This window comes from Bos taurus, chromosome X (genome assembly GCF_002263795.3).
Source record: "Bos taurus isolate L1 Dominette 01449 registration number 42190680 breed Hereford chromosome X, ARS-UCD2.0, whole genome shotgun sequence".
In the NCBI taxonomy this organism is placed as follows: domain Eukaryota; kingdom Metazoa; phylum Chordata; class Mammalia; order Artiodactyla; family Bovidae; genus Bos; species Bos taurus.
The window spans coordinates 3,138,657-3,151,680 of record NC_037357.1 but is presented as its reverse complement, the minus strand read 5'-3'; positions in this window follow the sequence as shown (position 1 = coordinate 3,151,680).

Below are 13,024 nucleotides of genomic sequence, written 5' to 3'. Positions count from 1 at the left end.
CTCTGCACCAGGTCTCCGGCATATATTTGGGGGTTTTATTGTTTTTGGCTGCACTGGGTCTTCATTTCAACATGCAGGTTTAGTTGCCTAAGGGCACATAGGATCTTGGTTCCCCGACCAGGGATGGAAACCATGTTCCCTGCATTGGAAGGAAGAGTCTTAACCACTTAACCAGGGAAGTCCCCTCCAGCATATGTTTATCTCACCTTCTTCTCCACATCTTTTCTGTGGATTTCAAGACATTAAACTGCTCCTATTTTCCACACTGGCAGAAGCATTCACTTTGGTGAAGACAGTTATAATACAATATATATAGTTTGTATTTTTAGAACTTGTGAATCCCAGAGAGGTCTTTTGTTACTGTACATGCTAACAGGGATGTATAGCATCTCATTCACATTGTAAGTTGATACTGGACTTTTGGAACAAAGTTCAAAAAATACGGAGAGCATCTATTTACTGTTTACTGTGAAGAATAAAAGTATATACAAAATTGCCATCAAAAGATTATGGGATGATTTGAGAGAATGGTATTGAAACATGTACATTACCATATGTAAAATAGATGACCAGTACAAGTTCCATGCATGAAGCAGGGCACCCAAAGCCGGTGCTCGGGGACAACCCAGAGGGATAGGGTGGGGAGGGAGGTGGGAAGGGGGTTCTGATTCATGTTGATGTGTGGCAAAACCCATCACAGTATTGTAATTATCATCCAATTAAAAGAAATTAATTAATTTTAAAAAGAGATTAAAGTCTTAGATTTGTGTGAAGCCCATTCAAAATACAGATGTTCAACACCTCAGTTTATTTCAATCCAAGCACAGAAAGCACCAGAGAACAGAAAAACACCCAAAACTCCACCAAGTTCCAGTGTTCCTCTAGTGATATAATGTCTTTTGAAAGAATGTCATGCTACCCAGGACACAGAAAAAGCGAAGATATGAAGTAAGTGGGGTGAGGAATCGTCATGGCAATCAAATACCATTTATTTGAGGTAAGAAGAAGTTTTCCTTTTTGGTCTGGGGAGATTTTGCTTTTGGAAACATAAAGTGTTACTTTCTCCAGGCATCACACATGTGCACTGCACACACACAAAGTACGTAGCTGCTAAATTTAGCTGTGGTTCTGTCACAACAATGACAAAGTTTCCTTCTGACCACAATGTGTTTGCCTACAAATGGTTCCTCTTTCCAGGCTCTGCTTAGTCCATACACACATTCCTAGTATGGTGACCCCCACACTCTCACAGCGGGACAACTTCTTGAGAGCAGACAGCCAGGATCCGGCCATCCTCTCTAGGAAGAGACACAAGGAATTAAACTGTTTCCTAGCTGGTGGGTTCTGCAGCGTTAGACCCATTTCACAGAAACTGATAATCGCAGCTGATTCACTTTCACCGTGGCCAGCCTAGAATGACACGCAAATGAAGCCCCGTGTTGGGGGGGCCCGCCATCACCTTGTGGAATGGGATTCAGTCAAGGTGCCACTGTCTTCTCCCGCACCTACTGCGCCACAGAGCCGCAGCACACAGACTCCTCCCCGAAGGGCTTCACCACCGAGCTGCCTTGGGGATGGAGGGCTGAGCGCAAACAGGAAATCAAATGGCGTAAAGGAGAAATGAAAGAAAAGGGACTGAAAACAAATGGGATATTGTCAGCAGAAAGGAGAACAACAGAAGCGGAACCGCAAGATACAAGGGAACGCTAAAGATGAAAGAGTACTAGAACTTCCGGTAATAGTTCCCAGTTAGGAGTGCTTACCCTGTGTTAGGCACTGGATAAGCATTTCATGTGAGTTTGTTCATCTCATTCAATACCGACAACAAACCCTGTGGTATGTATATTTTACAAAAAATAAAACATGCTCTTGCAATGAAGAGCCCCCCAGCCACACACACACATTTAAAAGAAATCGAAAGAGGAGGTGATAAAAAGAAACAGGAAAAATGGGACAAACAGAAAGCACAAAACCAGATGGTAGAAATAAGCTGAAACATACTAGAACTAAACTCTACAGTTAAAAGACAATGATTGCCTATAGGATAGAAAACAAAGAGATTTGCACTCTATGCTGTTTCCAAGAGCACATCTAAAACATAGCAGAGACAGGCGAGTAAGGATGTGTGGAAAGGTACAAGGTACACACTACTAACCAAAAGAAAGCTTATGAAGTGAGACTAATATTAGTCAAAACAGAACCTGAGGCCAATAACATTCACAGATTAGTGAAACCTACTTCTTAGTGATTAATAACACAGTTTTCTAAGTGCTCAATCCATCAGTCATATCCAGTTGTTTGTGACCCTTTGGACTGTAGCTCACCAGGCTCCTCTGTCCATGGGATTCTCCAGAGAAGAATAGTGGAGTGAGTTGCCATGCCCTCCTCCAGGGGATCTTCCCAACCCTGGGGTCGAACCCGTATCTGCTGTATTGGCAGGCAGATTCTTTATCACTAAGCTATTGGGGAAGCCCTCGATGGTTCACTATGAAGCTATAACAGTTCTAGATTTGCATGTCTCTGATGAAATAGCTTCAAAAATACATCTTTGTAAAGCAAAAATGAACAGAATTATAAGGAGAGCTTGATAGATCCACCATCAGAGTATCATGCTGCTGCTAAGTTGCTTCAGTCTTGTCCGACTCTGTGCGACCCCATAGACGGCAGCCCACCAGGCTCCCCCGTCCCTGGGATACTCCAGGCAAGAACACTGGAGTGGGTTGCCATTTCCTTCTCCAATGCATGAAAGTGAAAAGTGAAAGTGAAGTCGCTCAGTCATGTCAGACTCTTAGTGACCCCATGGACTGCAGCCTACCAGGCTCCTTCATCAAGTTAGTCACACACACACAAAAAAAACACATATTGAAAGATGTCTGGAAGATGCAAGTACTTAGAGACAGAAACTACTTTAGTGCTTGCCTAGGGCTGGGAGGAGATGTGGGAAGAAAAGAGGAAAGGCTGCAAAGTGGTGTTAATGGACACAGGGTTTTTTGAGGCAGAGTGATGATAAGGTTTTAAGTTGATTGTGGTGATGATCATACAACTCAATGGCAATACTGAAAATCATTAAATTCTCTTTATATCTCAAAAGTGCTTTTGTTAACAAAAAGATTAATGAAAACCAAAATCACAGAAAAGTCTCTTGAGGAATATCTTTCCTGATTGACCTAAGAAATTAACCTTTTATGCCTCTGTGTGGAAAGGTTCATGAATTTTCTTGTATTTCGCTTCAATCATTCAGTAAATATTGCAAATTTTCCATGGGCAAAAAACGCTATTGAATGACACAGTGATCTACAAAAAAATGTTTTCTTAAAACATGGTGTCTGCCTTTCAGAAGCTTTCTCTCTGATTAAGGAGACAAGCCATTCACACACGAAATGAAATTAAGGCAGTGCCACATCGGAGGTCAATTATTGACTCATGTCCATTTGCCACACACAACAAACTGAAAGCATTATTATTGTAAATTTAGCGATACTGGAAATAAGATTTCACAGTGGTTAAGAGCAAGGGCTCTGGAGCCAGACTGTCTGGTCTGAATCTTGGCTCCATCATTTACCAACTGTGTGACCTTGTGCAAGTTACTTAACTTGTCTGTGCCTCAGCGTCCTCCTGTTGAAAATAGGGATGATTATGATAATAATGGCACTACTTCAGAGAGTTGTTGTGATGATTAGATGTGTTAATACCGATAAAGTGCTCAGAACAGATCCTCGCACATAGTAAACACTCAAAGAAAGTATCAGTTACCATAATTTCCAGAAAACTGTGGGTGACCTCTTTGATGAATATTGAATATTTGTGCAGTGAAAAGCTTTAAACCTACATTAGAGATACTTCTTAACAGAGCTGAAACCCTATGCTGGAGGTTTTGGCAACACATAAGGCAGGTGTCATTCAGGATGTCATGGTTGTATTGGTTCAAGGCATCTACAATGTCCCGAATCCTGACTGAGCATGAAGTACAGGCTCAATAAATATTAGAATTCAAAGAAAAAACTTAGATTAAAATGGTAACATTTTGGATGATGCAATTATGTCATTTTTAAGCCATTTTCTAATTTTTTTTCTCAAAATGAGTGTATTACTTTTATTTCTTTATATATTTTATTGTTAATATTTCAAGTCCACAGATATATATAGAGACTAACATGCTGAGCCCTTATGGCAGAAAGTGAAGAAGAACTAAAGAGCCTCTTGATGAAAGTGAAAGAGAAGAGTGAAAAAGTTGTCTTAAAGCTCAACATTCCGAAAAAAGATCATGGCATCTGGTCCCATCACTTCATGGCAAATAGATGAAGAAACAGCGGAAACAGTGGTAGACTTTATTTTTGGGACTCCAAAATCACTGCAGATGCTGACTGCAGCCATGAAATAAAAAGACGCTTACTCCTTGGAAGAAAAGTTATGACCAACCTAGACAGCATATTAAAAAGCAGAGACATTACTTTGCCAACAAAGGTCTGTTTAGTCAAGGCTATGGTTTTTCCAGTGGTCGTGTGTGGATGTGAGAGTTGTACTGTAAAGAAAGCTGAGTGCTGAAGAGTTGATGCCTTTGAACTGTGGTGTTGGAGAAGACTCTTGAGAGCCCCTTGGACTGCAAGGATATCCAACCAGTCCATTCTAAAGGAAATCAATCCTGAATGTTCATTGGAAGGACTGATGCTGAAGCTGAAACTCCAGTACTTTGCCCACCTGATGGGAAGAACAGACTCATTGGAAAAGACCCTGATGGTGGGAAAGATTGAAGGCGAGACGAGAAGGGGATGAGAGAGGATGAGCTGTTTGGATGGCATCACTGACTCAATGGACATGAGTTTGAGTAAGCTCCGGGACTTGGTGATGGACAGGGAGGCCTGGCATGCTACAGTCCATGGGGTCGCAAAATGTCAGACAGCACTGAGCAACTGAACTGAACTGAACTGAACATGCTGAGCACACATATACCCGTTACTTAGCTTTGTTAAACTGCAACCCTAGGAACTTCTCTGGTCGTCCAGTGACAAGGACTCTGTGCTTCCAGTGCAGGGATTCAGGGTTCTTTCCCTGGTCAGGGAATTAGATCCCACATGCCCCAACTAAAAGTTCGAATGCTACAACTAAAAAATCCCACATGCCACAGCTGAGGATCCTACATTGCACAGCTTAAAAGAAAAGATAGGAAAAGATCCCTTGTGCCACAATGAAGACCAGGCTCAGCCCAAGAAATAAATTCAAAAAATTTTTGAAATATAATAAAAAGTATACCTGGAGCTTTTAAATAAATAAAAGCAACAGTAAATAAAAGTTCACTTTAAAACATAGGTAAAAATAAACTGTAACCCTAAGCCTTGTGTACCTGGGTTTCCTTTCTTAAGATTTAAAACGTTACAGAGTGGACACCCTGTATGCACCTTTCTCAGTCTCTCAGACACCACCTCTCCCTAGAAGTGCCCTTATCTTGAGTATTTTTATACTACTACCAGAGTGAGGGTATTCATAAATAATACAGGGTTTTTGCATAATTTGAAACTATATACACAGAGAACAAACTTGTGGTTGGAAGGGATAGTTAGGGAGTTTGGAACGGGCATGTACACACTGCTATATTTAGAAAGAATAACCAACAAGAACCTACTATATAGCACATAGAACTCTGATCAGTGTTACGTGGCAGCTTAGATGCTGGAGGCAGGTGGGGGAAGTTTGTATACATATGGCCGAGTCCCTTTGCTGTTCACCTGGAACTGTCACAACATTGTTCACTGACTATACCCCAATACAAAATAAAAAGTTAAAAAAATTATGTACAAATGGTAATCTGTACATGTGTCATTCTGAAACACCATTTTCATTTAGCACTTTCTGAGACTCCTTCATGTTGCTACATGTAGCTCTAGTTCATTTTCGCTGTTGTAGAGAATTCCAGAAGGTCTATGTTTATTTATCCTTTCTTTTGATGGAGAACATTTATATCCTTTCCAATTTTCCCTATTACAAATGGGGTTCCTCTGAAAATTCTTGGGTATATGTATACATTTCTCTAAATGTCCATCTGCAAACTAGTACAGCCACTATGGAGAACAGTGTGGAGATTCCTTAAAAAACTGGAAATAGAACTGCCTTATGATCCAGCAATCCCACTGCTGGGCATACACACTGAGGAAACCAGAAGGGAAAGAGACACGTGTACCCCAATGTTCATCGCAGCACTGTTTATAATAGCCAGGACATGGAAGCAACCTAGATGTCCATCAGCAGATGAATGGATAAGAAAGCTGTGGTACATATACACAATGGAGTATTACTCAGCCATTAAAAAGAATACATTTGAATCAGTTCTAATGAGATGGATGAAACTGGAGCCTATTATACAGAGTGAAGTAAACCAGAAAGAAAAACACCAATACAGTATACTAACGCATATATATGGAATTTAGAAAGATGGTAACAATAACCCGGTGTACGAGACAGCAAAAGAGACACTGATGTATAGAACAGTCTTATGGACTCTGTGGGAGAGGGAGAGGGTGGGAAGATTTGGGAGAATGACATTGAAACATGTAAAATATCATGTAAGAAACGAGCTGCCAGTCCAGGTTCGATACACGATACTGGATGCTTGGGGCTAGTGCACTGGGACGACCCAGAGGGATGGTATGGGGAGGGAGGAGGGAGGAGGGTTCAGGATGGGGAACACATGTATACCTGTGGCGGATTCATTTTGATATTTGGCAAAACTAATACAATTATGTAAAGTTTAAAAATAAAATAAAATTTAAAAAAAAGTATACAAACCGAAAAAAAATAAATAAATAAAAGAGATATTTGCATCTTCAACTTGACCAGATATTGCCAAATTGCTCTGTAAAGTACTTCTATTCTCACCAGCAGTGCCAGGAAGTTTCCATTGCTTTACATCCTTGCCAAAAGTTGATATGTGTTGTGCTTTTAAAAGTTTTGCCAGTTTGATGGATGTGAAATGATATCTTATGGAAAGCACATAGAAGTTTGCCTGGCACATAGTAGGGTCTGAGTAAGGGTGAGTTACTATTTTAATGACCATATCCATAATCAGTATGATAATCAATATGGGTTGGGCACCTTTTCATTTGTTTGTTGGTCAAGAAAAGTTTTCTGTAAGGTACCTCTTCAGGTCTTTTCCCCAGTGTTCTACTACATTGCCTCTTTCTTAGTGATTTATGGGATTCTTTATATTTTCTTGCACTATTGCTTTGCTTCTTATGTATTCTTGGGCATGTCTTTAACTTCATTTATGGTGTCTTTTGTCCTTCAGAATTGTTTTTTAATTCAATATACTCAGATTTATCATTTCACCCTGTGGGTTGTGCTTTTTATATCTTATTTTAAAAAGTCCTTCCCTATTAGTGGGGCTTCCCAGGTGGTGACAGTGGTAAAGAATCCACCTGCCAATGTAGGAGACATGAGATGCAGATCTGATCCCTGGATCAGGAAGATCCCTTGGAGAAGGAAATAGCAGTTCACTCCAGTATTCTTCCCTGTTAGTGGTTATGAATTCCCAAGGGAACTCTGTTTTTCTGGACAGAACCCAGGCCTAGGTAGGCAATCTTTCATTTAGTCTCCTCTGCCAGTGGACACATGGTTTTCCCTAATTTTCCATTTCACTGAGGGAATAACGAATTAATGGCCCATGATTAAATATGAGGGTCTTGATCTCAAAGCCTTGGCTCCTCTCTCTGTTTGTACATTGAACTGATTAGTATTAGGCTCAGCTGAGAGCTGAACCTGATACTCCAAAATAATAGAGACATTGATAGGAGCAAAACTGTCTCATATACCAGTCCAGAGAAAGGCAGCCCACGCTGGCATAGAGTGTTTATCTTCACCATGTCTTCAGGCACCCAAGCTCTTCGTCTCTTGTTGTTCCAGTCTATGTGGCCTCTGTATCTCAGGTCACTTCATAGTCCAAGAAGGCCCTAGCTTTCACGTTTACATCCCAGCCAGCAGAAAAGAGCAAGAGATCAAGAAAAAGGGACATGGCAGCTATCTTTTAAGGAAGATTCTCAGTCACTTCCCAATGACATTTTCTTTAATATCCCATTGGTCAGAACTTAGTCATGGTCGTCTTTATTCCGGGTGACTGTCCCACTGAAAATCAGGAGTTTGGTTTTAGATACACAGGAGAATGTATATTGGGGGCTAACAGTCTTGGTCACAGAGATCAGATCTCAAGTCTTTAGATGACAAGTTGCCCATATACTAGTCTAGTTTTTAGTTCTCTCATCCTTTCTGGTACCTTATTTTCTTGTACTCTCAACTGTGCCTTTCAGACAGTCATTCAATAATTATTTATTGAGCATGTACTATGAAGCCAGGGAACTGTTTTCAGAGCAGGACTTACACCAGTGAAGAAGACAAAAGCCCTGCCTGCATGAAGCTTACATTGTAATTGAGGGAGGCAGACCACAAGCAAACCAGAAAATGCAATACCGTAATGTCAGAGGGTATGAATTGGGATGGGGAAAGTAAAGCATGTTTACTAAGGGGATGAGGACTGCTGGGAGCGGAGCGAGTGCTTACCAACATTTGGGTGAGAGCATTTGAGCAGAAGTAAGACCAAGTGCCCTGAGGTGGAAGTGGACACTGAATGTTCAAGGAAAAACAATAGGGTGTGTGTCGCTGGAGCATGGTGGGAAAGTGGAGAGAGAGAAAGAGATCGGGGGCACACCAAAGATCCCAAGCACCAGATCAGCCAGAGCGTAGCAGGCTTTTGCTTTTATTGGAGTGAGAAGAGATCCACTGGAGGGCTTGAACAGAGGGGCATGCCACAGTCTGACTGACGTTTCATTTATGTATTTGACCTCACCATGCTGCGTGTGGGATCTTATTTTCCCAACCAGGGATCAAACCTGTGCCCCTGCAGCAGAAGAATGGACTCTGAACCACTGGACCACCAGGGACGTCCTTGTCTTAAGTTTTATGAAGCCCACTTCAGCTGTAGAGGTGAGAATAGACTCTAAGGTAGGAAACGGTGGATGGGGGGAGATAGGTGAGGAGACTACTGTGGCTGGCCAGGCAGGAGAGGAAAGTCACTCAGATTAGGATGGTAGTAATGGAGGTGGCTTCCCCAGTGGCTCAGTGGTAAAGAGTCTGCCTGCAGTGCAGGAGACTCAGGAGACCCAGGTTCGATCCCTGGGTCAGTAAGGTCCCCTGGAGGAGGGCACGGCAACCCACTCCAGTATTCTTGCTTGAGGAATCCCAGACAGAGGAGCCTGGCTGGCCACAATCTACTGGGTTGCAAAGAGTCAGGCATGACTGAAGCGACTTGGCACAGGACAGCACAATGGGGGTGACAAGAAAGGGTAAAATTACAGGTATATTGTGAAGGTTCAGCCAAAAGTATATGCTGAAGGATCAAGACAAGTTGTGTGAGACAGAGAGAGGTGATAGAACCAAGTCTTGGTTTCTGGCCTGAGCAAACATTGAGTGGTGATGTCATTTACACAGATGAGGAATTCTGGGAAACAAGCAGGCTTGGGGGATGGAAATCAAGAGACCTGGTTAAATATGAGATATGCAAGGGGAGACATGATACAGTTGGGCATAGAATTTGCAAGTTCAGAGATATTTGGGTTGGAGATATGCCTGTGGGAGTCATCAGCATATATGTGGTCATGAGATGAGGGGAGATCAGGAGGAAAGGCAGCATAGAGTTTGGGAGAGTTGGCAATAGGGAAGATCGGGACATCCTCTTCTGAGTCCTATTTTTTGAGTGAAATCAGAAGAAAGATCATTTGCTGAGAGTGACATGGTAGAGGAGAAACTGGAGGTTTGAGGAGAGGGGACACAGTGTGAAGTATCTGTGTGATGTTGCATTTTATACAACATTTCTAGGTGTTTGTTTTGGAACAGAGTTTTGTGTTATTCAAGGAGCAGTTTGCTGTGGTAGTTCACTTTTACAGAAAGGAAAAGGTCATTTTAAAAGACATGTAGTTACTTCTAATCATCCTATCCTTGGCAACATAGAAAAAAGAAACAATCAGAAATCGAAAATGTTTCTTACAGATTTCCAGTTGCCATGAGGAAGTGGGGTGGGGGAGGGAAGTATTGGGAGTTTGGGATTAGCAGATGCAAACTATTATATATAGCATGAATACACAACAAGGCCCTATACATAGCACAAAAAGCCATTTTCAGCATCCCATGATAAACTGTGTGGAAAAGAATATGAAAAAATATATGTGTGTGTGTACACTGAATCACTTTACTATACACAGAAATTAACACAATATTGGAGATCAGTCACACTTCCATAATATTTTAAAAAATCTGAAATGCTTCTTAAATTCCAGCAAATGAATAAAATCGAAATGGAATTGGCTTTCCCCTTTCTTTACATGGGAGGCATGACATCAGAGAGTGATTTGCCTAACGTCTCTTGCTCCCACCAGGACTACGTGACTGTCATCCTACAGACAGGGTGAACTCCAGGGATGTTTGGCCACTGGTCCCCTTTCCAGGGAAGCATGCTGCTGCTCTACAATGCTGCACTGAAAGTGTAGACAGGACAGAGGACTAGAAACTGAGAAGCAATGCCTCAGCTCTCTTGGGCAGATTAGCTGAGTTCTAGCCTCCTGAAGATGTCATGGCCCCTAACCGAAGCGGATCTGAGTGTCTCACTCTGGAGATCACTGGAGATAAGGGCCTGACCTTGGCCAGGCAGTCCCTGAGGTTAGACGGAGCCAATGTGTACTCAGGAGCTCTCTCCCATTCTCTGATTCATAGTCCCTTTCACATGGACTAGATTACAGAGCATCGTTTCCCCTCTCCTCCCAGGCCACCTCATGAAACACTGGCAGTCATGAACAGATTTTTTCTGCAGTGCCAGATGTAGGAAGAAGCAAACTCTTCTTTAGCTTATCCTTCACACTGTGAGGAGCTTAACCTGGGAGGGACATGTACTTCTGCTTTACCATAGTCATTGAGGATCTTTCTTTGCAGTCTTCAATTTTGTTTAACTGTCCATGTCAGGAAGCCATGTGGACAAGTGGTGTAGATATGGACAAAGATCTCACGTGGTGTATGTATGGATGAAGAAGTGGGACAGATCCAAGACGTGTTCAGGAAGTGAGTTCTGTAGGACTTGTCTGATTAGATGTGAGAAGGAAGGAGCGTGAGGATTCTAGACCAACGAAACCCGGCCCATTTATTTCTGTATGACCCATGACCTAAGAATGGATTTTACATTTCTAAATAGCTGGGAAAAAATCAAAAGGAATCTATCATTTTGGAACCTATGAAAATTATGTGAAAATGTTTTAGTGCACCTAACTGAAGACTCATTGGAACACAGCCCCACCCACTTGCTACATGCTGTCTAATGACTGCTTTCATTCTGCAATGGCAGGGCTGACTAGTTGCAACAGAGACCGTATGGCTGGCCAAGCCTCACATATCTCCCATTTGGGTTTTATGGAAAATGTATGCTGACCTAGGTGACTAGTGGGTTCCTGGCCTGGGTAACTGGAAGGGAGATATTGTCATCACTGAGACGGGGAACACAGGAAGAGGAGCAGGTGTTCAGGGAAGAGCAGGAGGTCAGGTACGGGCATGGTGATCCTCAAGTACCCATGGGTCCCCAAGGGGAGAAGCCCAGCAAGCAGCTGGGTATAGGCTCTAGAACATAGGAGAGAGGCTGGAGCTGGACACCAAGCCATGGAATATTGACACCCTTCTGGTTCTACCTACCAAAGTCAACACGCCAAACCCCGTAGTCTTCTTGCCACTCTGGGTAAGGAGCTGAGAGTTCCAGGTTTGTTCTCAGGGCCAGTGTTTGCTTTAGCCATAAAGCTCTCATTTCTTTTGGAACCCTAAAGATGTGGCAAGGTGCAGGTGAAGGTGAGAGGACTTTTGAGAATTTACTTGAGAATTGGAATGATCTTCAGTTTAGTCTCCAATCTTCCTAGGCTCTTAAGGCCTGTTGTTTAAATAGGGCTTCCCAGATGGCTCAGTGGGTAAAGAATTCACCTGCAATGCAGGAGACACAAGAGACACAGGTTCAGTTCCTGGAGGAGGGCAGGGCAACCTACTCCAGTATTCTTGCCTGGAGAATCCCACGGACAGAGGAGCCTGGTGGGCTACAGTCCATGGGGTCGCAAAGTATTGGACACGACTGATGATACTTGGCAAGCACACATGCACACACTTGTTGAAATTACAGCTGTGTGGTGAGGGAGGACATAAGTGGATCTTTTGATTTTGTTGTCCTAGGTTGTGCTTTGGCAGAGAGGTGAAAAGCAAAGCCAAAATGTAGCATTTTTTTATTCCTGAATTCAGATTCCTTCGGAAAACCATTGCTTTATTTACTATATAGAAATAACAGTAGAATGTTAGTGAAAGTGAAACTGAAGTCGCTCAGTCGTGTCCAACTCTTTGCGACCCCGTGGACTGTAGCACACTAGGCTCCTCCGCCCATGGGATTCTCCAGGCAAGAATACTGGAGTGGGTTGCCATTACTCAGCTATAAAAAAGAAGAAAATAATGCTATTTGCAGGAACATGAAGGGACCTAGAGATTGTCATATTGAGTGATATAAGGAAGACAAACATCATATGATACTGCTTATATGTGAAATCAAGAACAAAAATGGCACAAATGAATTCATTTGCAAAACAGAAATAGGGTCACATAGCAAAAGAGACACAGATGTATAGAACAGTCTTTGGCCAACGTGGGAGAGGGAGAGGGTGGGATGATTTAGGAAAATGTCATTGAAACATGTATAATATCATATATGAAATGAATTGCCAGTACAGGTTCAATGCATGATACAGGATGCTTGGGGCTGGTGCACTGGGATGACCCTGAGGGATGGTAAGGGGAGAGAGGAAGGTTCAGGATGGGGAACACGTGTACACCCGTGGCAGATTCATGTTGATGTATGGTAAAACCAATACAATATTGTAAAGTAATTAGCCTCCAATTAAAATAAATAAATTTATATTTTAAAAAGTGTGAAAAAAAAAAAGAAATAGAGTCACAGATATAGAAAACAGATTTC